This window comes from Macrotis lagotis, chromosome 7 (assembly GCF_037893015.1).
Source record: "Macrotis lagotis isolate mMagLag1 chromosome 7, bilby.v1.9.chrom.fasta, whole genome shotgun sequence".
NCBI lineage: Eukaryota > Metazoa > Chordata > Mammalia > Peramelemorphia > Peramelidae > Macrotis > Macrotis lagotis.
Genome location: NC_133664.1, coordinates 106685633 through 106711344, shown reverse-complemented (window position 1 = coordinate 106711344; position 25712 = coordinate 106685633). Strand labels below are relative to the sequence as shown.

Sequence of the window (25712 nt, the reverse complement as noted above, 5' to 3'; positions counted from 1 at the left end):
ACCATTCTTTACTTGACCGCAATTTAGACTGGTATAGTTGGTGCAGGATTGCTGTTTATTTTTAGCACAGGAGAAAGTGATATTGTTGTTTTCTCTTAGGAATGGATTAGGCAAATCTGTATTTCTGAAAGGGTACATTGGTAACTAGAGCTTCAGTGGTTTGCATCCACTAGAGTAAAAAACTTGAGCTCGTTTGAGGGAGCCAAGAATTAATGAATTTGAGATTGAAAGAGACTTCAACAAGTCAATTAGTCTAGGGTTTGACAAATGATGACCTGAGTACCAAATCTGACCAACTGCCTGACTGTGTATACCTAAGCTAAAAATGGTTTTTATTTTTTAAAATACAACCAAATTTAATTTTAAAATGTTAAAAAATAAAATTTCTTACTTTGCTTATTGTACAAAAGTGGGTGGGCCATGATTTGACATCCCCTGATTTAGCCCAACCCATAGCTGAAGAAATCCCCATTATAATAAACAGCACTTGTGGTTGTCCAACTTGCACTTGAAGGCCTCAAAGGAGGGAGAACCCATTACTACTTGAGATAGCCAATTACACTTTTAGAGGGAGTTTTTTTCTGACATTTAGTCAAATTTTACTTTTTACCTCCATCCATAATTCCTGGTTCATGCTCTCTGGGGCTATGCCAAACAATTCTAATCCCTCTTCCAAATAAATGATGACCTTTCAGATTCTAGAACAGTGACTATAATCCTTCCTGAATCTTCTTTTCTCCAGCCTAGACATACCCAGTTCCTTCCAATGACCTTCACAGGCCATGATCAGAATGCTCTTAATCCCACATTACTATTATAACTACTTACCAAGCTTCTTCCCTTCAGATCTGCCTCCACTTAAGTTTTCCTTTATGATAATGTTATCTCATCTGACCCTTACAACAATCCTGTGAGGTAGGTACTATTTTTATTCCCATTTTACGGATAAGAAACTTAAATTGAGAAGTCTGGGCATTCAAAGACAAACTTGCTAAGGATGATAGAGTTAATATATGCTAATATAGGATTGGAACTCAGCTCTTAACTGACTCCAAGTCAAGAAGTATTCCACCCACTATGCTACTGAGATGATTTTTTTTTTTACCAGGGAGTTGTTGAAACCATTACTCCCTGGGGTCTGTGAAGATGGTTATGAGTGATCTTATTAGATACACTGGAAATATTTTTCTACAGATCACATGTGCATATTATATTCAAGTGTGATAGCTCCATAATTTTATCTTAAAATCCTAAATGCTTTCAAAGCTCTCAGTGGTGGTACCAACACCACCAGATTGGGAAGATGGGCTGTGGGCCCTCCCCTGCTCACTGAAAATTAGTTTCTGATTTCTTAGGGCAATTAACTGAACTTTCTAAGGGAAATAAACTATTATTACAAAAACCAGTGATTTGTGTACTTAACCTGTGTGTATATGCAAACCTGTGCTTATTAAAGTCTGAGAGAAAAAGAATCCTCACCTAATTTACATGTATTTTGATACCTTGCAGTTCCTCTAAAGGAAAATCATCCCAAAGAATATTTAACCCCTGCTGAAGATCAGCTGTGCTCCAGGGATAATCTGGACATTTTGAGACTGCTTATTGGAATTGACTGTTATTGATGGCTCTGTGGATTTCTGTCTCACTTAAATCCAATTCACATACAAGTTAAGACACCATCCTATGATGTCATTGGTCTTCATAAATAAATCAACCATAAAGATGATGACAATGAAGACTGACTGTGTAAATGACAAAAAACCAACAAGGAAAAAAATCATCTTGGTTTTTCAATTCTGGTAACTGGAGCTCTAGGGAAGAACTGAGATCCAAGGTGTAAAACCAATTACTCAATAGAATTTATTAAGAACCTACTACATGTTATGTTCCATAGTTTGAATTAGGGTCACAACAAAAAGCAAAAAGAGCTCTTGCTCTCATAGTCTGTACATCCTTTTTTTTTTTAAAGAATTTTATTGTTATCTTTTACTGCCAAATTTCTTTCAATATTCCTACCCTCCCATCTTATATAATAAACAATACTTTTAAAGAACAAAAGTAGAAAGAAGGGAAAAAAGTTAGCAAAACCAAACACTATGGAAAACATGAAAGTAAATGCAATGTTTCACATCCATGAACTTCTTACTTCTGAAAAAGAGTGGGGAGAAGTATCTTCTCAATTGTCATCTTGAGGGGCATGCTTATTCTTTGTAATGCTATGATATTTCAATTGTTTCAAGATTGTTGTTATTTACATTTACCTTATTGTAGTCATTGTTCATATTGTTTTCTTGCTTCTGCATCAGTTCATGTAAGTTTTTCCACAATGCCTTAAGGGTATTTGTCACATTCATCATTTATTACAATACTAATATTCCATCATATTAATATTCCATAGTTTGCTTAACTGTTCCCCAATCAATGGACATCTTTTCTATAAGGAGCTTACATTCTAAATGACTTACTTGTCAGTGTATACAAGTAGTATATGGCTGAACCAGAATCTGAATCTAGGTTCTATGACTCTGAAACCAGGGCTTTTCCCATAACTCCAGGGTGACTCTGCATGTTTTCTCCATCGATGTGAATCATGAGATTTAAAGCTGAAAAGAACTTTAGAGAACATCACATCTGATGTCTTCATTTTACATAGTTTAATGAAACCTAGACATTTAGTTAATTTCAACAAGAATTTATTGATTATATTATCACTATGCCAAACACTGTATAGGGAATAAAAAGATAGAATATGATGTCTTCCCTTGGAAAATTTCCAGCCTCATTGACTAGATAAAGCTGACAATCAAATATAATTTAGTACAACCAAGAAAATCAAATGTCATTAAGAGAGTAGACAAGGAAGTAGATAAGGAAGACAGCTTCTCTGAATTGCAATACAGAATTGACTTCCAGGAATTCTTTTTGTTTTCTATCAATTTCATTATCTCCTCTCTTGCCCCCAGCATAGAATATCAAGTGAAATCCTACTCATAGCTTAGTACTCACTGAGCATTTATTAAATAAATTATACCTCTAAAAGACTAACAATAACAGTATCTTATAACTTGTTAGTACTTGAAGGTACCTTAAAGATTGTTGCCAACTCTCATACCTGTGAGATTTTCATTGTATACTGGTTTTTTTTATCCTAGAGAATCCTAAAACAATCTGTAGAACTTTAAGGGGAAGGGGAATAGAAGTAGGGGGAGAATAATTCTGAACCCTTAGGGAGTTGTTTATTAGTGATAGGAAAAGGCCCAGGATGTGATAAGTTGTTTATTGAGATTCTAATCATGTTCTCCATTTCAGTCAATCTGTCAGAATTTCTCTCTCCTAAATTAAAAGTTCCATTTCCCATCTCTGTGCCTTTGTATATGATCTCCTTCATTACCTTTACTAGAGAGAATCTTTGGATTCCTTCCTCATTGTGACTCTTTGGGGTACTAGTTCAACTCTATACTGTTTTCTTTTCCCAAACCCCCTTCTACTGTAACCAATCTTCCCCTGCCAATCCTCGACCTTGAATTACTATAATTTGCTACCTTTGCTCCTATTCAATATACTACTGAAAGGAACTAGAGAAAATCCTAGAACTGTACTAACTGGATCCATCACAAATATACTTTACATAATCTCAATCGGACCCCAATCCAACAGGACAATCTTTTTTCACTTCCTTCTGATTTACCACAGAAGCTTTTCCAAACATTTTCATCCTTCCTCAAACATCCCTTTCTCTTTCCCTCCCTGCCCCCATCAGCTAGAAATCCTGCTTTATATTTCATTGAAAATAATCTCCACTCATAGAGAGCCTCTCTCTTTTCCTCCTCCTCAGTTTACATATACCTTCTACCATTATCCCTTCATTCACCTCTCTTGAATGATTCTTTTCCTTTTTGAAGAAAGGCAATCTAGATGTATGAGCAATCCAATTTCTCCCTTTCTTCTCTAGTCAATTGTCCCCTTTATCATCTTCAATCTCTCCTTGTCTTCTGGCTACTTCCTTGTTGCTTATAAACATGTCCATGTCTCCTCCATCCTCAAAAAACCTTCAATTGACTCATCCAGCATCACTTTCCTTTCATCTTATCTTTCCTTGCTTTTGTGACTAAACTCCTTGAACAGATCATCTACAAAAGGTGCCTCCATTTCCTTTCTTCTCACTTTCTTTTTTTCTACAGTCTTTTTTTTACCTCATTATGCAACTGAAACATCTCTCTTTATTCATCAATTATCTTTTAACTGACAAATAAAATGACCTTTTCTTAATCCTCATCCTTGATTTGCTGCTTTTGACAGGAATGATTACTGACTTCTCTTTGTTATTCTCTTGTCTCTAGGTCTTCATAGCATTATAAGCAGGTTCTTCTATGTGACCACTCATTAGTCTCCCCAGATGTCCCTGAGGGTTCTGTCTTGGACTCTCTTTTATTCTCTCTCTATAAATCATCACTTGGTGATGTCCTTAATTCCTGTCCCATACAATTTTGTCTATGTTGATGATTCTGAAATCTCTAGCCTAACTTCTTTGCTGACCTTCCACCTCACATCTTCAATTGCCTATTGGATATATTTAAATAAATATCTTGTAGTAGACATCTTAAACTCATCATGTCCAAAACTCAACTCATTATCTTCCCATTCCTCCCCTATTCTGAACTTTCTATTGTCAATTATATCACCATTTACCCCAATCACCCAGGCTTACAACCTTACTATTTTTCTTGATGCCTCACTTTTCCCCCACCCCTCTTATCCAATTTAGTGTCTGTCATGATGATTTTACTCTGTCAGAATTTCTCTCTCCTAAATTAAAATTTCCATTTTCCATCTCTGTGCCTTTGTATATGATCTCCTTCATTATCTTTGCTAGAGAGAATCCCTGGATTCCTTCCTCATTGTGACCCTTTGGGGAATCAATTCAACTCTATCCTTCTATCATTTATGTACCATTCTCTTCTCTGACAATGACACCACTCTGGTGGAAGCCTCATTACTTCACACCAGGATTATCACAGTAACCTTTTGGTTTGACTTCTTGCTTCAACTCTCACCTCATTCCAGTGGATCCTCCACTTAGCTGTCAAAGTGATCTTTCTAAAGCATAAGTCTGACTAAGTCTTACCCTGCTCATCCTCCAGTACTACTCAATAAACTCCCATGGTTCCCTATACTTATCTAGGAGCAAATATAAAGTCCTTTCTTTTGCTGTTCAAAGATCTTTATGATATATCTCCTGCCTACTTTTCCATTCTTCTAATACCTTCCTCATCACCATGTATCCTATGATCTCCTTACTATTCCTTGAACAAGATAATCCAGAAATTTTCACTGACTATATGAAATATCCTAGGTCACCTCTACTTCCTGACTTCCCAACTAAAATTTCTTCTACAAGAAGTCTTTCATAATCCTCCTTCATTCTAGTGCCTTCCTTCTGTTGATTATCTCCAATTTATGCTGTGTGTAGCTCAAACATAAGTTTTCATACTGTTTCTCCCTTTGGACCATGACTCTTTGAGAGTAGGAACTGCTATTTGTATTCCCAGTGCTTATCATAATTCTTGGCACAAGTAGACAGAAACCTGGTTTGTAAGTCAGAAAGACCTGATTTAAAGTTTCATCTCTCCATATATTTTATGACTTTGGACCAGTCACTTAACCTTTTGGTGTCTTGGAAACTTCCTAAGACTGTTGTTTGCAGAGAAAGTCTCTTAGGGAGAGGAAGTTCTTCAACCAAAGTTCCCTCCCCCAACACAATCATAGGTCTAGTGCCACCCTTATTCTCCTTTTCTCCCCTTTAAGTATCTAAATCTGATTCTTAAATTGTTCAATGATTCAGAAGGTAATAAATGCTTAAACCATGTGACATGACCTTCAAGGGATCTGTGAAATTTAGTGCTGCCTGGTACATGGTTGATATATCTAGTTTGTTCTAAAATGGTTTTATGTATCTTGTCTCTCCCTCTTAATTATAATGTCCTGGTGGAAGAGAATATGTCAAATACATCTTTTCGTAGTTTCCTCAGCACTCAAAACAAAGCTGGGTCTATAGTTGGTACTCAGCAATAGTTGACTTTTAACTTTTGTTCTCTCACTCCAATCCCTCACCGCCCCCCCCCCAGTATAATGTGCCTTTGTATATATGCAAATATCAAACTTTTATATTTATACAGTCCAGGGGCCTTCTGTGAAAACCATTTTGATGTTTTGATGTCATACATTCTTTTCCACTTGGCAGTTTAAGATAATTCAACTTGTGTTAATGCTTGGATAATTTAGGTCTGTGTAATGAAATCTATTGAACTGAATTCCCAGCCCCTTGAGAAACTGTGATCTTGTTTCCTAATCCCAGAATTCAGGCCAAAATCCATGTGGATGCAATTCAGGGAGAAATTGTTATCTCTAAGGACACATTTCCTAAACATAGCGTTGTATTCTTTGTCAGAAGGCAACATCAAGAGAAACCAGCAAACTCATCCTAGGTTTGTGAAAAGGAAAATTCCACTTTGATAGACTGATGTCATCCCAGGGGAACCTAGAATCTTAGCTAAGAGCTTTTCATCTTCCTACTTCCAGAACTTCATCCTTTAACCATCCTTGCTCCATGAGTGAGAAACTTGTATTCACCACTCACCCTACTCTTCCCCCACTAGCCATGCTGTATGCACCACAAGACTTGCTGACTGCTGTCACCACAGCTGAATTTCTCATCGGGATTGTGAGGAATGTATACCTTGTGGTTTAGAGCTTCAGATCATCTCCTTATGGTCTTATTGCTGGAATTGGTCATTTGTAGATTTCCCTACCATGACCATGGTAGACTTAAGATTGAACTCATTCTTCTGTGGAGTTTTTTGTTAAACTGTCAATATTTTCTGGCACTTTTTATAAATGAGGTCAGCTTCTGGTTTGCTACCTGCTATCTTGTTTTCTTTTGCATAAATCACATTTGTTCATCTTGCCTTCAAGTGACTGAAGCAGAGGGTCATGGGATTCAGACTGTTTCTTTCTGGAGTCTCTCCTGGCCATCTTGATTACACTGGGCCATCTTGATTACACTGATGAGCTTAAAACCTTTTTACCAAGTTCCAGGAAATAACAGAACCTTATTCTTTTTCCATAGGCCAGCATTATTTTTCCATATTTTGGCTTGACACAGGGATTTCAATCCCTTTCACTGGATCTTCTTTCTTTTGAAATGTTAATTTTCCCTTTGAAGGGATAGCACAAGAAAACCATGACATCAGGGAGATGACACCATGACAAACATGTGAATTGGATTTGAATGAGGGGGCACTGGACTAAAGGCCTCACTTTTCTCCTCTGGAGCCATCTGGATTCAGTGGCCAGAAAAGAATCAAGACAACTGGAAATCACCCTGGATGTGAGATAGTCAGGATTAAGTGACTTGTCTAAGATCACATAGTTAATAAGTATCTGAGGTCACATTTGAACTTGGATCCTCCTGGTCCAAGGTTCAATGCCCTATCCACTGTATCTCCAGTTGCCTACAGTACAGATAGGTGGGATGCCTGGACAGAGGCTCATATTGTTGTTTTAAAGTCTTTCATCCCATTTCTCCTTTATTTTATTGACTTTCTGGCTACCCCTTTCCCCTTCATTAAGTTTGGTCCTATTAACCTCTTGTTCCTCCTTATCCTTGAGGAGGACCAATGGCATCTGAAAGTGATATGTTGATTTGCATGTGAATTGGATTTGAGTGAGGTAGAGAAGGGTAAAATCATTAGCTTCACTCTGTCCTCCAGAGTCATCAAAATCCAGTGGCAAGACAAAGGTCAAGATGACTGGCTGATGGCCCAGGTTACAGTGAATTACCTTCATCTTTCTAAATTAAGGCCTTTCTCAGGTTTCAAGTTTGTCTGAGGCCATGCCCATTCAATGTCTAAGGGTTAGGTAAGAACTGAGATAAGAGATGGTCCAACTTACCATCAGAAAGATTGTCCTTCAAAGAAGATCAAAATGACTTCATTAAATTAAGAGTCAAATTGCAGTTCATCTGTGACTGATAAGACCATTATGAGTTTGGAATACTCTAGTCAAATTATAGCTTGTCTAACTGTGACTCATCAGATCATTATGAGTTTGAATGCTCTACCACAGGTCAGGCACAAATAGTTCATGTGAACATTTGATGTGGATTCTCTTAAATTTGTGCATCTCATGATGTCTTTGAGCTACTTTAATTCTGTTTTGCTTATAGAGTATATAGCACCTTCTTTGATGTAGGTACAATATTGTGGGTTGTCCTTTGTCAATGGCTCCCATGTCACACAATCAATTCCAAAGTTGTTCTGAGACACCTCCAGAGTGTCTTTGCATCACCTTTTCTGACCACCAAAAACTGGGAGAAGACCCTCTGTTAACTCACCAAGGTACCACTCTGAGATTGTGAATACTTACACTTCCTTTCTTTCACATTCTGTCTTAACTAGGGGAGTCCCAAGATGAAACAATTCCAGAGAATTCTGTGGAAGACAGTGTGCCCTTGGAGATAATGTTATCTATAAACTATTTTAGATTACTGATTACTTTACTGTGTGTCAGTTCATAGAGATCTTTCTGAAATAGCTCATTTTGTCATCCTATGTCACAATCATAGTGTTATATTTACAAACCATAAATAATTTTTTAGTCTGGCCATAGATGCTAGTGGTTTGACCTTGTTCAAGTCACTTAGACCTGTTTGCATCAGTTTCCTTAATTGTAAAATGAGCCAAGAAGGAAATGGCAAACTCCTCCAGGCTTTTTACCAAGAAAACTCCAAATGAAGTTATGAAGAGTTGAACAACACAACAGCAATAAAAGCTTACTAACTAAAACAGATTGTGGCCATTCTGGAAATAAATTTTGAATTATGCCTGCAAAGTTACTGTTTTGACCCAAATACTTCTAGCCCTATACCATAAGAGATTAAAGAAGTAGGAAAAGGACTTACATCATTGTAGTTCTTTTTTTGTAGCACTCAATTGGAAACTTAAGGGATGGACATCAGTTATAGAATGGCTAAAGGAACTATATATATATATATAGTACATGAATGTAATGGAATATTATTGTGTTATAAGAAAGGATGAAATAGATCATTTCTTTTTTCTTTTTGAAAGGCAATGGGGTTAAGTGACTTGCCTAAGGCCACACAGCTAGGCAATTGTTAAGTGTCTGAGTCCGCATTTGAACTCAGGTCCTCCTGACTCCAGGGCCAGTACTCTATCCACTGCTCCAACTAGCCACCCCAATGAAAAATATTTAGAGAGTAATAGAGGATGGTGCTGGTAAATGTTTAGTTTAGTTTAATACACATACACATACTTTTCAGTTTAATCTGCATTATTAAGACTTTCCATTCCTTTGATTTTTGTTTTCCAGGGATATTAATGCTCAAATGAGAATTTAAAGGGTTATAAAAATACCAGTTATGTCTCCCAATCTGGTAATGACTTCATTTTCTGAACCCTCAATTGAACTACTGCTGAGCTCCAAGCCATGTTTATATAGCAATATAGGGGTATAAGCCCCAGGAAAAAAAATTGTTAAGGCACACATTTCTCAGTTTAATTTACAAGGACACAATCTTAAGTCTAGAAATCATTACAACAATAAATCAAACCCTGATTTGTAGCTTATTGCTAATTTCTTAGATGTAAATGCTTACATTGAAAATTTAATAATAACTATCTCTAGGTTTTTTATTTCTAGTCTTTTCTGGGTTTCTTTACATATGGCCACATTTTTTGAGTATATGATAAAAAATTAGATCCAATATACTATAATTGACACATTAATAATAAGAGTTCTGGAAGGATGACTACTGAGTCTTTAGACTGATTAGTAGTCCTTTTAATACAACCCCATGTTTAGTCTTTGGTGATTTTTTAAAAAAATTTCCGCCATATGTTAGAGGGAACAGAGGGACAGGGTTCATCTTGTAGATTCAATATTCTGTATCCAAGAGAGGTATTTGTAAATATTAGTGTAGATGCCAATATTCTCTCCTATGAACTGCCTTGCTTCTATACCTTGAATTGTGTCTTGTCATATGACAGTAGCAATGGCAAGCTTCTAAAGGGAGAAAAAATAGAGATCGTGATAGTCAATTCTCAAATTGAGTTATCCAAACCCAGAACTAGAAAAGGGACCAACTTCTCTATCATTCTTAACCTCCAATGGAAGTATAGAGTGAAAGTTATGGAAATTCTATTAATTTTTTGATTTTTATGTTTTGCCATCATAGATTTTGTTTTCCTCATTGATCCAATGTGTTATGATCTCTTGAGGGTCATTGTCCACATTGGAATATTCTACAATTCTATGATGCTTCAATAAGAGGTCTAGGAATTGATACCACATTGTTCCTGTAGAGAAACCTGGTGATATGAGAGAGTCACAGTAAGAACAGCATTAGTTACCCCCATTCAGCCTCAGTCTGAAGTATAGCTGGAAGTACTGAGAATAATCCATGGGTCTCCTTTGCTTCCAACTCCCCCCAATCCCCATATTCTATCTCTACCCAAGTATCTAAATATGTGTGTTGTTTAAATATGTATATATATGTCCATAATAACCTTGCATACATTTACATTCATAAGCAATATAAAGTCATGTAGTTACACATTTATATAAATATACACATGTACTTATAGATACATTTGTTTATACCTATACATTTACAAAAACAAATACATAAATACCCATATAAGTACACACACACACACACACACACACACATCTAGGCCTGGATCTGCGATTCTATTAATACAGTGATTTCCTGGAATGGAAACTCTTGCCCCATTGACAGCATATTGACTAATTATTCATCTACTTATAGTCTTAAACAATTGTTAGGTGACTCGTCCATAGTCACAGATTATCAATCAACAAAATTATTAAGCATCTATGTGTTTAGCAGCATGTATGAAGACTTCAGAATCTCTAAAAACTACTTTTGCCCTTGATAAATTAATGAATTTACAATCTAGTTGGTATAGACAAATAGATACATATAACTGGGGGAAGGAAGAAGTCTTAAGTACAGCTGTGGGCATTAGAAAAGTCTTCACGTACAATCTAGCACTTGAACTGAGCTCCAAAGAAAACCAAGGCTTCTAATAGACAAGAAGGGACATCACTCCAGTCACAAGTGATAACCACTGTAAAAGTGTGAAAAAAGATTGAGTAAAATGTAAGAAAATGTAAGAAAGGAGGTTTGATGGTATCAAAGTTAATAGTTGTACATGGAGGTGAGTGATATGGAATAAGGCTGGAAAGGTAGGTTGGAACCAGGTTGTAAAGGGAACTGCTGTAAATTATTGATACAACATGTCAGACCAAAATGAGGAAAATCACTTTGGCAACTGAGTATATTGGAATAGGGAGAGACTTGAGGAATTATCAGTTGTAGAGACTCATGGAGAGCTGATGAGAGCCTATCCTAGTTTGGTTGTATGGTTTTATGAATAAAGAAAGAAGAAGAGAGATGCTAGAGAGACTTGTGACAAAGATAGTTTCCATTTACATAATTATCCTTCAGTGTTAGTATCTCAGCAGATTGACCCTGTGTATCAATAAGAAGACTTAAAGACACTCAAGATTTGCTATGTTCAACAAGGGAGAGAAAAATGCCTCTCATTCCAAAATGAGCTTTTGATGATCTCTTAATTCCAGTACTCCCTGGACAACTTCCCCCACCCCAAACGTCTAATATCTTCATTAAAGAAGAATCTAGACCCTTGATGAAAAATGAATTGCTAGCATTGCAGAAATAGTTACTCAGGAAAGCCTGTGTGATATATTTACTCCTTTGTCATGGTTACCTTCGAACTTCATTGCTCTTTATACCTAAAGGCTGGGGTAAGGTAAGACTGATGGAAACATTTATAGAAGTTCATAACCCAATTCCATTTAATGGCTCCATGATGCCAGTTTGGAAATGCTAGGCAGCTAAGTGATATCATAGAAGAGGAGAGTACTGAACTTGAAGTCAAGGAGACCTGTGTTAAAAATACAGTCTCTGTACTTACTAACTATAATCACCCTGGGCAAGTCATTTAAGCCACTATTCTGCTAGTTTCCTCACTTGAAGAAAATAGTAATGGTACCTACCTCCCAGGGTTGTTAAAAGGATAAAGTGAGATATTGTAGAGAACTTTGAAAACCTTAAAGCACCATATAATTGCAATTATTTTTTTGTTGCTGTGGCCACTGTTGTTATTGTTACAAGTCTATATGAAGTTGCAATGTGAGGGCACAATTTAATTCAGATTTTATTCCAAGATATTCTAATGGGAAACAGTATCCTATTCATGCTAGTTGATTAAGGTTGTAAGAGACCTAAGAAGCTACCTCTTCCAACTAATGGCAGGTTTCCAACCACATTTTTCAACAAGTGATGAAGCAGCCAATTCCAAGTATGACAGCTGTTAAGTGTTAAATATTTTTTTACATCAAATCAAATCTGCCTCTCAGTAACTACCACTTATTGTTCCTAGTTGTGTTTTTAAGGGGCTGTGTAGGACAATTTTCATCCCTCTTTTACATGCTGGTTATTCAAATATTGTAGGACAGCTATCATTTGCCCAGTTACCAGCTATCTTCCTTTTTCTAGGCTAAAATATCCTTAGCTCATTAGGTACCTAGATTTAGAGCTGGAAGGCAATTTAGATAATTTAATGCTCAATTCCCTCACATTGTATATAAGGAAATTAGGGCTCACATTGTTGGGAGATCAAACAGGTAATGTATTATGGGAAAACTATTTCTTTAATGTGTTAGCATGGTGACTTCCCATTTTTGTTAGATGGTATTTCAGAGTCTCAGAAGAGAAATCTTACTGAAATACATTGTCAGATCTTATTCATTTAGATTAGATAGGGAGAAAATGGAGTCAGTTCAGTTAATAAAAATGTCTGAATGATATAGTAAATATTGTTCTTTGTTTTATGATACATGCTGATATGAAAAGAAATGGCTGGAAAGATTCTGACCCGGATTACCAGAAATTCTTTCTATAAGGTGCATTTTTTAATGGACAAGGATAGCTTGGAAGAAGTACATTAATTGACAATATGCAAATGAGTGCTGCTTGGTATGCAATTGCTATTCTCTTAAATAGGTTAAAATTTTCCCTAGCAATTGGTTTTCACATAGCTAATTTGCTTAGCAAATTCTTTCTTTACAGAGAGTGTGTAGTTTTAAATTTCAGACCTTCCAGGACCTACATTCTCATAAATTTGAAAGTTGTGGGAGCTAGTTAAAAAGGAGCTAGGTATTGTAGCCATAAGACCGCTGAAATACAGTTAGGAAAGTTTGAGTTTAAATTAAGCCTCAGATACTTACTAAATGCATAACATTGGGCAAGTTACTCAACACCTCTTTCTGCCACAATTCTCTTAATTATAAAATGGTGATGACAATTGCAATCACCTCCAGGTAGTTGAGATAATCTTTCATTAAGTGCTTGGACACAGTCCTCCCCCTCCTCCCCCCCACTTCCCTCTCTCCCTTTCCTCCTTGCCTCCCTCCCTCCCTCCCTCTTTCTTCTCTCTCTCTTTTCCTCCCTCCCTTCCTTCTGTGAGAGCAACAGAAAAAATTACTACGAAGTCTATTTAATGACTTCAAAAATTTGGCACATATTCCATGCTTGATGATTTGTCCTTGCCTGGTTTTCTTGCAATCTTTTTCAGAGATCAGAGATGCAAGTCTTGGTGTTTGCCTGAAGGCAAGATGGAATTTCTTCAATGCTGTTGCCACTGTCCAGACCAATTTTTCCTTTTAATTTTTCATGATTCTTTTAAAATGTTCTTTTTCTGTATAGAAGATATAAAATTTATACCACATTACCATGATTAGAATGAACCAAGGCTAAGTAGATTGATGGGAACAAGGAGGCAATAATTGCTGCCAAACATTTTTAAGAGGACACCATGTTTTCTCTATTCTGAAGCTATCTGTAAGAATTGTAAAGACACTTTTTGGCTGAATAAGCACATACATGCACAAATATGTCCTGTTGTTCAGGCTGATCCTATCATCTTATAGTTGTAGCCAATTGAATGATTTCAGTTGATTAAGTATCTGAGGCTAGACTTAAACTCAGGTCCTCCAACTCCAGGGCTGGTGCTCTATCCACTGCACCACCTAGCTGCCCCAGTTCAGATCTTCTTGAAGCAATATCTAAGGCTTTATTTTATATCATCTAGCTGCCTCTATTTCTTTTAACCCTTAAGACATTAGTTTTCTAAAGCATTTAAAAATAATCAACAAATGATGATCACTCTCAGAATCTTGTATACTATAGCTTTAAATTACATAACAATAAAGATGCAGTCTGCTATAAAATGTCATCGGCAAAAGTATGACTTTCCCCTTTCCCCTTCCCCAATTATCTGTAAAAACAATTGAACATTTAAAAAAATTTTTTTGAGTTCCATATTCAGATATTTCCTGCCCTTCCTTTCCCCTTCCCTGGGATGATAATCAATCTGATGGGTTATACAAACATGTAAAATATTTATAAATTAGTCATTTTGTGTAAGGAGTATTGAATAAAAATGAAAAAAGAAATAAAGAGAAAAATAGTATGCTTCAGTCTGTATTCAGACAACACAGATTCTTTCTCTGGAGGTGCATAGCAATGAATCCTTTGGGATTGTCTTGGATCATTTTATAGCAGAGAATAGTTAAGTCATTCACAGTTCATCATGTGATATTACTATTACTGTGTACAATGTGCTCTTGGTTCTTATATTTCACTTTGCATCAGTTCATGTATGTCTTTCTATGTCTATAAGACACGTATGCCATAATTTCACTTTGTATCAGTTCATGTATGTCTTTCTATGTCTATAAGACACGTATGCCATAATTTTACTTTGTATCAGTTCATATATGAAATCATCCTTCTTGTAATATTCCATTGCAATCATATACCATAACTTCTTCAGCCATTCCCCCAAATGTTGGGCTTCCCCTCTATTTTCAATTTTTAGTTACCACAAAAAGAGCTGCTATAAATATTTTGTATAAGCAAATTCTTTCTCTTTTTTTAAAAATCTTTTTTTGATGCATACCTAGAGGTTGAATTGTTGAATTAAAGGGTATGCCCAGTTTTTGTAGCTGCCTCCTTAATAAGGATCTGAGTACATACATCACTTAGGGTAAATAGCAGTGAGAAGCTGCCAAAAGCCATTGTTGATGAATAATAAGGGCTCCCACACAGGAATTTATATAGGATCAGAAGAATACCAGGTAGGGGGCAACATCTTCTTTCTGTTCAGCCTTGTCATTAGAAGAAAATGCACCTGGAAAAAGAAGGGAGAAGGTAGTCAATAGCATCAAAAATAAAATGTTAATTTAGGTGAACTGCTGGAATTGTGGAAATGTTTCCCATATTGGAGGTCTTCCAGGGGGAGCTAGATGACTTGTCCTAAAATAAATTCTTGTTTAGGTATGGATTAGATTAGATGTTTGGCAGTTCTGTGCTTCCTCTTAGCTTATCCCAGTGTGTGTCATTGTAGCCTTCAGTTTAAGAAGGGGAAAAAATGGGATAGTGGAATGGAATTACTTCTCCACTCCCTGGTCCTCCCCCTAGACCATCTCTGCAGGTAATCTCCAGAATTGGAGGGTGGGTGGATAGAAAGGAAGGAAGCAGTGTCTGAATCAGGTTTTCTGAACCCAGGTTCTCTGATCTCAAATCCAACCAAGTAACACTTTATTGTTAGATACCTCTTGCCCTGATCCCCACTCCAATCCCCATGCCCTAAGTCAATGCCCATGCTCATTTTTCCTGAATCTTAAAGATAGAATCACCTACTGATTACTCACCAGCAAAGAGAACAAAGACAAGGATGGACTTCATAGACATGTTAGAATCTTATTTTATTGCGGACACTGGAGAGGAAAAGAGGAAGGGAAGCAGCAAAGTCTTAACTTAACCTTTCTCCTTTACTGATACTGATGGAAGCAATGCATTGAATCAGAGAGGGAGTTCTAAATGGATGAATGAAGTTTAGAGCCCAAACAGGGGACTCCAGGATTCAGAGGTTTTTTCCCTCCTCCAGAGAAAAGAGTTCCAGAGCCAGGCAACCTCCACCATTCTTTTTTTTTTTTTTAAGATTTAAATTTAATATTTATTCTCATTTTTGTACAAATAATGTTTTTTTACATTAATAAAATATTCTTGTTTAAGAGTAAATGAAATACCCCTACCCCCATAAATATAGACTTGATTGCATGATAAAGGGGAGAGAAAAAAAATTAAAAAAAATAATAGTAATAAATGTAGGTATGGCCAGGTGGTGCAATGGATGGAGCACCAGCCCTGGACCCAGGAGCACCCGAGCCCACATTTGGCCCATACACCCAACAATCACCCAGCTGTGTGACATGCAAGCCACCCGAACCCCACTACCCTGCAAAAAAAACAACAACAATAAAAAAAGAAAAAAACCCCAAATACAATAAAATAGTAATAATAGTAGGGGTGGCAGACAGAGCATTGGCCCCTGAGCCAGGAGCACCTGGGTCCAAATCTGGCCTCAGTCACCCAACGATCACCTTGCTATGCAGCCCCAGGCAGGCCACCCAGCCCCATTTGCCCTCTACCCCCCAAAAATAATAATAATAAAAAATGTGCTTGAGTCTTTGTTCCAACACCAACAACTCTGTCACGGGTGGATCACATTCTTTATGATAAGTCCATGGCAAAAGTTACTTCCATATTTTTCCACCGTTGCCATTGCTGATTGCAACTCCCTCCTTTCGTATTTCTCCACTACCATGTACTATATTTTCTCTCTCCCCCTTCACTCTGACTCTGCTGTAGGGTAGCTGAGTGGCACAGCAGACAGATCCCCAGCTCTGGGGCCAAGAGGCCCTGAGCCCCCATACCACTCCTTAGGCCCAGCATCCACTTGGCCCTATGGTCCCGGACAGGCCATCCAATCCCAGCCCCTTGCAAGAAGTAAAAAAGAAAATGTGTTATATCTGACCACTCTCCCCCTATGGCCCATCCTCTCCTCCATCACTCACATGCCCCCTTCCCCCTGGCCTCCCCCTCTCCTTCTTACTCCAGATGCCTATACCCCATTGAGTATATATGCTGTTTCCTGTCCTAGCCACCTCTGATGAGAGCAGTTTCCCTCATTCCCCCTTGCCTTCCCCCCTTCCATATCATTGTAATAGCTCATTGTAATAAAGAAAAATCTTATTATATGAAATATCTTGGCCTATTCCCCCTCTCCTTTTTCTTTCGCCCATTACATTTACCTTTTTTTCCTATTGACTCCATTTTTACACCATATTTTATCTTCAAATTCAGCTTTCTCCTGTGCTTCAACTATAAAAGCTCCCTCTACCTGCTCTATTAACTGAGAAGGTTCATATGAGTATTATCAATGTCATTTTTCTATGCAGGAATACATGCAGTTCATCATCAAGTCCCTCATATTTTCCCCTTCTCCTCCAAGCTCTATGCTTCACCCAAGTCCTGTTTCTGAAGATCAAACCTTTTGTTCAGCTCTGGCCATTCCAACAAGAACATTGAAATTCCCCTGGTTCATTAAAAGTCCATCTTTTTCCCTGGAAGAGGACGTTCAGCCTTGCTGGGTAGTTGATTCTTGGCTGCATTCTAAGCTCTTTTGCCTTCTGGTATATTATATTCCAAGCCCTACGAGCTTTTAATGTAGTTGCTGCTAAGTCCTGTGTGATCCTGAATGCAGCTCCACAATATTTGAACTGTGTCCTTCTGGCTGCTTGTAATATTTTCTCTTTGACTTGGGAGTTCTGGAACTTGGTTATAATATTGCTAGGGGTTGGGTTTTTGGGATCTCTTTCTCGGGGAGATCTGTGCATTCTTTCCATTTCTATTTTGCCCTCTGCTTCTAGAATATCAGGGCAATTTTCCTGTAGTAATTCTTTAAAAATGATGTCAAGGCTCTTTTCCTGATCATGACTTTCAGTTATTCTAATAATTTTTAAATTATCTTTTCTAAGTCTGTTTTCCATATCAGTTGTTTTTTCAATGAGATATTTCATATTTTCTTCTAATTTTTCATTTTTTTTTGGTTTTGGAGTATTGATTCCTGATTTCTGGTAAATTCATCAATCTCCCTGATTTCTATTCTTTGTCCAAAGCATTTGTTTTCCTCAGAGAGTTTTCTTATCTCTTTTTCCATCTGGCCAATTTTGCTTTTTTTAAAGCATTCTTCTCCTCAATAACTTTTTTAAACTGTTTTATCCATTTGACCTAAGCTGGTTTTTAACATGCTATTTTCTTCAGCATTTTTTTTGATTTCCTTGACTAAGCTGCTGACTTCATTTTCATGTTTTTCCTGCATCTCTCTCATTTCTTTTCCCAGTTTTTCTTCTAACTCCCTCATTTGATTTTCAAAGTCTTTTTTGATCTCTGTCATAGCCTGAGCCCAATTTCTGTTTTTCTTGGAATCTTTAGATGCAGGAGCTTGTGCTTCTTCATCTTCAGACTGAGTATTTTGATCCTTCTTGGGATCATAGATAATGTATTTCTCAATGGTGTTCCTCTTTTTTTCTCTGCTTGCTCATTTTCCCAGCCTAAGCCTGTTTTTTGGGTGCTTCCTTAGCTTTTGGGACACTCCCACAAGGATCTCAGTGTGTGTGAGGCTCTGTCCTCCCTCCTGGTCTGTGAATGACCATATGCACCCCCCTCTGCCACAGGGCTGAGGTGGGGGGGGCTGTTGTTCTTTTGGGGGGGGCCCTAGACTGCTATCAGGATCTGAATGTGGTCAGAGCCCCAGAGTCCTGTTCCAGGCGCAGAGGACAGAGCTCTGCAGCCTCTCTCTCTCTTCACTCCCCTCCCTAGGTTCAATGGGCTCATGCCCTGGGGTATCCTGCCTACTGGCTCAGCCAGCTTCTGTTCCTAGAACTCAGCTGAGGCTGCTCTGGCCATACTGCTAGCTGTGTGCCCTGAGGGCTGGGCTCCACATTCTCGCTCTGGCAGAGGTCCCCTGCTCTTCCCCCAGTTTGTGCCTGGTGCTCCCTGGGGTGTAGCTCAGGAAACTCCCCCGCTGTTGTGAGCCACAGCTCCCAGTGTCCTGGGGCTGCCTCCGGAAGGCTGAAGTTCTTTTGCTCTGGCAGGCTGCCCCTCTGGCAGGCCACCCCTCCAACCCCAGGGAGCAGAACCTTTCTGCTCTTTTCCAGGTTACCTTGGGTTGGAGAACTGCCTCACTGGGTCCCTCTGGGTTCTGTCTCTTGAAAATTTAGTTAGAGTCCTTAGCTTATGAGTTTTATGAGAGAGCGCCTAAGACACGATCCTTTCTTGTCACTATCTTGGCTCCAACCTCCACCATTCTTAAGATGACTTTCTGCTTGCTACCTTCTGGTATCTATAAGAGTTATTATGCTGTACCCTGGTCCCTCTCCTCTTTGTGACAATGACCCCTGTTGCTATCATCATCACTACCATCATCTCCTCCATCAGCCCCTTTTCATCCTCATCATTTTGACCCTAGACAAAGAGATTAGGCTAAAATTAGTATGACCCCTAAAAGAATTGTGAAGGCATGTTGGAAATGACCCACGGTGAAGTCAAATCAGTTCTTATACATTAGTCAGGCTTTTTCTAGAATTAGGGACCTCTTCTCTCTGGATGGTTATATGGAAGATAACATTTCTCGGTACCATTAAATTACTTGTATTATAACTAATAGATTTCTATTCCAATGATAAATCATTGGAATTGTCTGTGATAATGAATGCTTACAAGTTCTGAACTATAAATAATAAAAGACTAGTTTACACCTCATAAGAGTTTACTTGCTCATGAAAACATGCTAATAGCCAGTGCCTCGTTCCATTTTCATAAGCAGCTTGACATAGTGGATAGGACTGGCCATGTAGTCTGAAAGATCTGATTTCATGTGTCATTTCTGACATATATCAAGTATAAGACCCTGAGCATCTCATTTAACCTCTTTGTTCTATACCAATGGTGCCAGCTCAGATAGAGATAGGGGCTACTAATCTATGCATCAGGATCTCCAAGGAGCTTTAGATTAATTTAGTTTTTAAAATGTAATTTTATCTATGTTATACTTCAATTTCCTTTATTTTGTTAAATATTTCCAAATTCCATTTTAGTCTGGTTTTAGCCACACTCAGGAATGTTGTAGGCACCTTTGTAGTGTCCTTAAAACTTCTACATTTTGAAACAACTTCTACAATTCTAAAACTGTAAATTGCAGAGATAGAGTGGACTATAATGGTAAAATGAGCTTTCTTGTACAGTAGTTCCTTGAACCAATGAAATTATAAGTTAAGTCTCTATCCTCTCTTCTGGGTCTCCTGTCCCTCCCCACTCCTACTCCCCCACATCCTCCAAGTAGGTCAGTGATATTCAAGAGATGTAGTGGGCTGAGGTGGAAAGTATATTAGAATAGATTGTAATCAGTAAAATCTAGGTTTAAATCTCAACTTTAACCTTGAGAAAATCCCTTAACATCCCTGAGCCCTGGTTTATTTGTCTGTAAAATGGAGATATTACTAGTAGTGCCTACTTCAGAGATTTTCCTGAAGCTTAAATAAATAATTCAATGGAAAGCATTTTGTAAACTTTACAATGCCATATAAATGTCAGCTATTGCCATTATTCTCCCCAAGGTGATCTTTCTAAAGTATGATTCTGATTAACTTCTCTCAATAAAACCTAGTGGCTCCCAAATTGCCTCTAGAATCAAATATAGATTCTGTTTGACATTTAAATTTTTGAATAACCTTGTCCTTTCCAGTCTTCCAAAGTATTCCTTTCCCATATACTTTTGAAGCCTAGCCATCCTCACTGATTCACTTCAGACCTGATGCTCTACCATCCAACTCTATGCCTTTGCCTCTCCTTGAGCCACATACATGATGCTTCTTTAGGACAGGCTGTCTGTTTTAGCTTTTCTTGAGGCATCTGTCTTGCACTATTGGTTCATCTTGAATTTGTGTTTTTCTAAATCCCCTCTCCCCTACTGGGTCTTTTTCATTAAATTATTACCAAAGTAGGTTGTCTTCCTGCAGTACTTGTATGATTTATTTTCTTAATCTCACTGAGTATGTGTTTTGGGTGAGCTTACTGTTTTCAAGAGAAGAAAAATGCAATCCTAGTTGGAAATAAAAACCAGCTTCCATTGGAGAAGGGGTCTCTACAGGGAGATCTCTGTTAAAAATAAAAGAAATTTTTCTTAAAGCGACAATACATAAAGAGAAAGAACACAACTTAAGGACAAGATTATGTTTTTAAGACAGTAAAATCTCACAATTCCATTCTAGAATGTGCATTCATCATTTTCTGAGGAGATAGATATATCTGATGCACCAATAAGCATGCCAAGACTAAGTTGGGAATCTCTAGATCAGGGATTCTTTTTTTTTTTGTTTATAGATTAGATTAGACCTGGTCCATGTGAGTGCAGGTGGTTAACTTTAAACTATGGGTTACATGTTATTTTGTTATGATTTATTATAAAAGTAATTTTCATTTTGGAATTCTGGTAAAATGAATACTTTAGAACAAGATGCTTCTCTCATTTCACTAACATATTTTTTTCTTTTTAGTTTTTTTTTTGCAAGGCAAATGGGGTTAAGCGGCTTGCCCAAGGCCACACAGCTAGGTAATTATTAAGTGTTTGAGGCAGGATTTGAACTCAGGTACTCCTGACTCCAGGGCCAGTGCTCTATCCACTGTGCCACCTCACTGCCCCCACTAACAATTTTCTTAAAAACATTTAGTGATGTTTTTTTAAAAAATTTTATTTGCCAGTACCCTATCAATTAAAGTTTCCCTTGAAAGAAGTACATTTAAGCAAAGCAAGCCAACATGCTGATCTTATCTGACAGTATTTATACCTCATTCTGTATCAGTATTCTTAGAAGGAATATTTCAGCAGTTCTTTGAATTCAAAATTAATTATTGCATTGATGAGTTCTGATATCTTTTGCTTTCTTTTATGAGTGTTATTGTAGATTGTTCACTTAGTTTAAGCTTATTTTGCTCTGTATCAGTTCATATTGAGGAAGTTGCTCTGAATTCTTCAGCTTCATTGTTTTGGCTACACAATAATATTCTATATCTTAATTGTTCTTAATCAATGAGTACCCCTTGTTTCCAGTTTTTTTCTACCACTAATTCTGTGCTTTCAATAATGTTTGTCCTTCATTTTTTTTTTTTTTTTTTAGGTTTTTTGAAAGGCAACTGGGCTTAAGTGGCTTGCCTAAGGCCACACAGCTAGGTAATTATTAAGTGTCTGAGACCGGATTTGAACCCAGGAACTCCTGACTCCAGGGCCGGTGCTTTATCCACTACGCCACCTAGCCGCCCTAAGCATCTCTATATTTTTTTAGGTTTTTTTCCCAAGGCAAATGGGGTTAAGTGGCTTGCCCAAAGCCACACAGCTAGGTCATTATTAAGTGTCTGACACCAGATTTGAACCCAGGAACTCCTGACTCAAGGGCTAGTACTTTATCCACTACGCCACCTAGCCGCCCCTATCCTTCATTTTTGAAGAAGACCATGACATCAGGGAGGTGATGCCATGACAAGCGTGTGAATTGGATTTGAGTGGGGGTGGGGGGGAGTCTGTGCTAAGTCACTTGCCTCACTTTCTCCTCCAGAATCATCTGGGTCCAGTGGCCAGATATGAATCAGGATGACTCAGGGCAGCTAGGTGGTGCGGTGGATAGAGCACTGACCTTGGAGTCAGGAGTACCTGAGTTCAAATCTAGCCTCAGACACTTAATAATGACCTAGCTGTGTGGCCTTGGGCAAGCCACTTAACCCCATTGCCTTGCAAAAAAAAAATTGAATTAGGATGACTGGAGATGGCCCTGGATGAAGGGCAATCAGTGTGCAGTGACCTGCTCAAGGTCACACAGCTAATAAATGGCAAGTGTTTGAGGCCAGATTTGAACTCCTGTCTTCATGAATCCAAGGCTAGTGCCACCCTTGCTCTTTAAATATTTTGGCATCTATCTTTACCTTCTATCTTTAACTTCTTTAGGGGTAAATGCTGGAAGTAATATTTTCATGCCAGAACACTAGCCATGTTCCTAATATGGTTTGAAATTGTTTTCCACAAAGTTGGATCAATTCATACCTTGACTATCAGTATTAATGTGCCTATTTTCCCACAATTCTTTCAACCTTTATTATATTCACATTATATTCACATCTTTGTCAAATTCCTGGGTGTGAAGTGAAATGTAGAGTGTTTAAATCTGCATTTTTTCATTATTATTTATTTGGAACATTTTTCTTATAAGTTTATTTGTCATCTGCATATTATCTGGAAACTTTATAGACGTAGGCCATGTATTATGCAGGAATGTCTCCACTCTTGTTGAGACAATATATTTGTTATAATTTTTGCTTCTCTTCTTCAGATTGTGGCCTTCGCTTGTATATTTGTACTCCCAATCAGTTGTTCTTATCATTGTGGATTCAGATTTTTCTATTCTTCCAATTATTTCTGCTGGACAGGTCATAGATTCTGTTTTCAAAATTCTCATTTCTATTTTAAACCACTTTAGAAAGTCTGTTGTGGTTCCATGTTCTCCTCAGAATTCAGAGTCTCTTCCTCATCAGATGAATCATTTTCCTTTGTTTTCTAGTATTTATTCATAGATGCCTGAATTTGTTTGCCAGATTTGGAGGTCTTATTTTCTTATGTTAATATTTTCTCTGTTTTCTGTCTTTGCTTAAGGTCTTTGTTTTATTTTCCCTGAGATTTGTGGTAGTTTCAGTTTTCCCCCTTATTTTTTTGCCTATCACTTTTTTTACTTTTCCCCTTTGAGGATGGATCTCAAAGCATTCTCAACCTTTTCCCATGTGGGTAAATTCATGGTTCACCAGCCTAGGTTGTTTCTGCCTCCCTTTGAAGAGACAAAACTGGTCTCATCTGGATGCTGGGTACTTCCCTCTGGCTTGACCACATAGCCCCTCATGATATCTGCCTTGTTTTTTCTCTTCATTTATCTGTAGCATCCATATAGAATGTTGCCACACTGATGTTATTGCATAGAGACAGAATGCTGCCATTTGAAGTCTGGATCTCTGAGTTCCCAAAAGGATATAGGGTTAAGAATATAGATTGAAGCATGTGTCTGGACCATTTTTTCTTTTCATCCATTGGCTTATGGAATTCTTTTGTAGCACAGAATACTGCCATGGCACTATTGCCGTCTCAATAAATTTCTGCAGTTTGAAGTCTGGCACTGGAAAGGACGAGGGAGGGAGTGTTAAGATATAGAATTATGCATTCATATGAGCCTGTGTTAATGCAACTTTGCTGCTGGGAGTGTGATGGGTCCTGAGGAAAGGGATGATGAAAGAGTATTAGCCATTAGTCAAAGGAGTTTCTACTTTTAGATTCTTGGAGTCTGAGACCATGGAATTATTTGAAACAGCTGAAATTGCAGCTGAGATTGCTTTCTCTTTTGTGTGTAATTTATTTTTTAGAGAGATTTAGAAGTCTTGGGGATCAGAGAAAAATATCTAGACTTTAATCTTGCTGATTACAATCTATATATTTGTTTCTCTTCTAAGTCTAACTATGCAAATTTTTGTTCATGGAAAGTTTTTTAGTTTTATATAATCAAAATTGTTTATTTAACCTCTTGTGGTCTTTCTTGTTTGATTGTGAATTTTTCCACAAACCATAGATTTGTAAAGTTTGTCCTTCCATTTAAGTGATTTGACTAAGATCCGCTAAGCAAAAAAAAAAAAAATTAGTGAAAGTAGAAATTGATTAAAAATTAGAACTAAACAAATTTCTCCATCAAATCTCATGGAAAAGATACAGACCAAATATAGAAGATTAAGATTCATTTCCAAATAGGCAAATATTCGAAGGATACAAACAGGCAGTTTTCAAAGGAAAAAATCCAAGCTACCAAAAATGTGAAAAATGTTTTCAATCACTAATAGAGAAATGAAAATTAGAACAACTCTGAGGTTTTACTTCATATCTATTAGATCGACAAAGATGACAAAAGAGAAAAATGACAAATATTGGAGACTTTGTGGAAATGCAACATGTTTTTGATGAATTGGTCTAGCCATTTTTGGAAAGTAATTTGGAACTAAAACCTAAAATATTGCTGAATTGCGTATACTCTAACTCAGCTATACCATTACTAGGCTTTATCTTAATGCAGTTAGAGTAAGATTTGGAATCCCAAGATGCAGTAAAAGGAAATATGGAACACTTAATAAGAGAGAGTCAGCAGAGAGAATGTAAATCAAGTCAGTTTTATTGAGGAGAAATGCAATAAAGAAAGAAACATGTCAGATTCCCTTGACCCCAGTGGAAGGGAGTACCCCAAACCAGAAAAGGCAGAATTTCTTAGAGTTGCTATCAGAGTCAAGCAGCACTGGGTATTGGGGAAAAAAAGAGTGAAGAACATGGATTGTCATTCATGTTGTGTTGTGGAGAGATAGCTAAGGAAGGCTAGTTGATATTCAAAAAGGAGGGGAAAAGGGGGCTTTAGACTGGGAAGGGGGGTAGGGAGGCTTCTGAAGTCTTTGTAGGCTAATACCCCAAAGAGATAAGATCTTGTATGTACTCAAATATTATAGTAGACTTTTTTATTTTGTTTTTGTTTTTTCAGTAGCAAAAAATGGAAACCAAGGAGGGCAATTCATTTACATCTAATGAACGAAGGAAAACACTGGTCAAGAA

The 25712-nt window shown here is 37.5% G+C and overlaps 1 pseudogene; it reads right to left on the bottom strand.

Annotated features, from left to right (window-relative positions):
• Positions 1-9942: 9942 nt before the first annotated feature.
• LOC141494120 (putative inactive serine protease 37) lies at positions 9943-15883 on the bottom strand (annotated as a pseudogene).
• Between the last annotated feature and the right edge of the window lie 9829 nt (positions 15884-25712).